The sequence below is a fragment of the Otolemur garnettii genome, unplaced genomic scaffold, assembly GCF_000181295.1.
Source record: "Otolemur garnettii isolate 467f Iridium unplaced genomic scaffold, OtoGar3 scaffold00082, whole genome shotgun sequence".
In the NCBI taxonomy this organism is placed as follows: Eukaryota; Metazoa; Chordata; class Mammalia; order Primates; family Galagidae; genus Otolemur; species Otolemur garnettii.
The window spans coordinates 7390971-7394310 of NW_003852477.1; the positions used below are offsets into that span (position 1 = coordinate 7390971).

The 3340-nt window shown below is 46.9% G+C and overlaps 1 protein-coding gene across 1 annotated transcript in view; it reads right to left on the bottom strand.

The window, feature by feature from the left end:
- CCR1 (C-C motif chemokine receptor 1) overlaps positions 1 to 2889 on the bottom strand; it is a 6365-nt gene extending 3476 nt beyond the window's left edge. The window contains exon 1 of the mRNA XM_012808034.2: positions 2694 to 2889. The gene's annotated coding sequence lies outside the window, so the exon portion shown is untranslated. The remainder of the gene's footprint in view (positions 1 to 2693) is intronic.
- Positions 2890 to 3340: the final 451 nt, after the last annotated feature.

The window sequence follows — 3340 nt, forward strand, 5'->3', positions numbered from 1 at the left end:
GGGGGGTGGGGTGGGGGTGGGGAAGTCAGGGGAAGAAAGACTGGCCTTGGGCAATGAGGTGCGGTCATGTGGCAATCAAATGGAAGCTGGAACTCTGCTAAAATAAGCTCTTAGGTATTTTTACACAGGTTGTCTTAATACAAAAGGAAACAAACAAAAAAAGTCACTCAGAAGCTTGATTTGTAGGACTTCTTCTAGGCCCTGCTTTTTGACACCCCTTTCAGAGTGCTTCCTGAAGACAGCTCCCCAAAAGGCATATAGACTTGGGTGTAACCTACCAGCTGTGACCTTGAGTGACTTAATCTACCTCTCTGAGCCTCATGTCTCATCTGTAACATGGGGAAGTGACTCTTACCTTGCAGGGCTACTGTGAGGTAAGTAGGAGAAAAGTGCCCCTGCCCCAGCAGTTCCCAGGCCCTCAGGAAATATCAGGAGACCTCCTTACTTATAGCAGCCCTTCTTCGAGGCCTGTCCCCACTGTGTACTATGATGTCCCAGGGTGTCCCTGGCTGGCCAATGTACCCCACCCCACAAATCCACTCCCCCACCAGATCTTTCTAGTTAATCTAGAAAGTGATTTTTCTTGATGATGATGGGCCATGACAGTCCCTTCTGTGGGAACCACGCTTTGAAATTTTCAATATGTTGCCACCAATCTGATTTGTTTTGGCCCAAATACCAATCAGTAAAGTAGATAGCACCTACTTCATAATTCCTGTCTTGAACTTGGATCTCTAGAGATCTTCCTTCTATTCTCCTTAGCAAATATTTCCTGCTTATAAGTTTGCATTTCTGCAGGGACCACTGGAAATTAGGGCACACATGGGGAGGGCTGGACACCAGACAGAATGGGAGCTATTCTGGTAGGGCAGGAAGTGAGGGGCTTTCATTTCCCCTCAAACTCTTCCCTATTATGGCTCACTCCTCCATCTCCAGACATGTCTCTACCCCCTCAGCCCCCTTTCAGCAGAAACCCAGGCTAGCAGGCACTAGTGGAGCTGTGTTGGCAATTTCTGAACCCTGCAGCCACTATTAGTGGTGGTGACGGCAGACAGCTCAGTTTGGCAGTCAGCACGTTTGGCTGGGCTGGCAGGTTTACAGTGGAAGCAGCAAATAGCTTTGAAGACACCAAGAGGGACTAGAGCCAGGATGATTCTTTGAGCCTAGTTTCTGGGGAATTTTGGCACAGATGAAGGAAGGCAAGTTGAATCAGCATTGGTAGGTGCCATTTCAAACAGTCTCCTCCAAACTGCCCCACCTCCAGCTCCATTTGCAACTTCCCCCACTTGTCAGGAACCAGACTACGGGTATGCCGGCTCTAGGATATGTGCTTCTAAGGGGAGATGACCTGGGCCCAGTTATTGAAGGGGAAACCAAAGGACCATGTTGCCATCACTGTAACCTGGAGCCGGAAAACTTCCGGAGCTCATGTCCTCCAGCCTGGATATTGGTAAAGTCCCTGAGCAGAGAAAGGGCCATCTGTGATGGTGAAAGACACCCACCCCATGAGGCACTGGTACCTTATACTGGTTCCTAAGGCTGATTGTGTGTTTCTTCCCAACTTGAGTTTAGTACCAGGCCATCCCCAGGTTGCAAACATCTGATTGCCCTACAACTAACACTTATAAATGGAGGCTATTAAAGGTAATGGGTAAATGTACCTGTTCCAACATATCTATAACTTAAGAACAAGCCTACAGAACCTGTCTCATTTATCACCTGGAGACTGCCTGTATGTTGGTAGCTTGAAATTAACTACTGTGTGGTATTTACACCCCTGGCAATCAGCAAACATTACAAATTGGGGATCTTTTTCAGGAGAATTAGTTGTTAAACATTTACTAGCACACTAGTGCCCAGGTCCCCAGAGCTGTCCTGCTGCTCCCTGAAGGAACTAAAAGGTCAGTGAGCCTGAGGGCAGCATATGTATGAATACTGGGAGAGTGTGCAACACGTTTTTGGAATCTGGGACCCTCCAGGAACTCCTATGGAGGAATAGTTGAAGTAGATTCCTACAAGGAGTCACCATGTTCCTCTATCTTTAGAACAAAATTCTAACTTGCGTCCTTGTTAGTAACACCGAATGGATGCCTCATGAGAGGTCATCTGGCCAGCTGTGGGAGGGTGGCATCTGTGGCTCAAGGAGTAGAGCACCTGCCCCATATCCCCATATGCTGGAGGTGGTGGGTTCAAACTCGGCCCTGGCCAAAAACTGCAACAACAACAACAACAACAACAACAAAGGAATCTTACTTCCTTTAAAGAAAGCAGTCCTGATTTTGAGGATCCTTGATTCCAGTCTTCCAGAGAAATTGGTTCAATATCAAATTATCCTTCCATTACAAACATTTTTTTCCCATTCATATTTCCTTTGTGCTACAGTTACTCCAAACACCATGTTCTGTTTCCCCAGAAAATTTGGCAAATACTTTCTTCTCAAATAGGTTTCTGCAGAAAACACCACTTGTCCCCTGATACTGACTTTCTTATTTAGTCACCAAAACCAATCATTCAAGAAAGCTTCCTTTCTAGTAAAACACTGTTTTACATTTGAGCACCCAGCCATCTCAGCCATTTGCCTATACTGCTCAAAGAATTCCCCACCTTTGAGGAGACCTTAGTTGTATGCATATTTTTAAACAAGGATGTCCTTAACAATAATTGACAAGACAGACAAGACAAATGCCACTTACTCTAGTTCCAAGGGCTTTTGTCCACGACGTCTTTGTCCCTGGGGCTCTCAAGAGATTTTATGAATTCAGGGTTCAAGGTCCTGACCAAGTAGGAAGTCCCCGTTTCCTGTAGATGATGGAGAATTGACTCCGGTTTCACAGTATTTCAGAATGACAAGAGGGCAGAGTTCCTCTTTTTGCGTGGTTGGACGCTTGAATGGCCACTATGCCCACCAGTGGCTAGTTCCTGGAGGCCAAGTTCACTGCTAGGATTTTCTCTGCTCGCTCAGCTGCAGCTGAGTCTTCTCCTGGGAGCTGGCTCTGCCTTAATGGCATTGAGTAGGGTGGGGTTGGGTGGAGTTGACTTGGGGCAAAGAGGTGTTGCCAGAAATTGTGGAGCAATTGAAGGATGGGGTGTATGTGGGGGTTGTGGCAGAGCATAGAGATCTTGTGGTCAGCAGTCAGCCTTTTTTATTTTTTTTCAAGATTGCAAATGGAAGGATTAAACCGGAACATTGAGTCCTGTTCCTCAAAGCCTTCTAGCTGCCGTACTTACTAAGAGGCAGGAGCTTCTCTTTGGCGCCCCCTGCCTCCTCCACCTCTGACTGCTCACTGTCCCTCTGCTCTCACCGTTCCCCAGTTCCCAGGCCAACAAATCCAGAGCATTT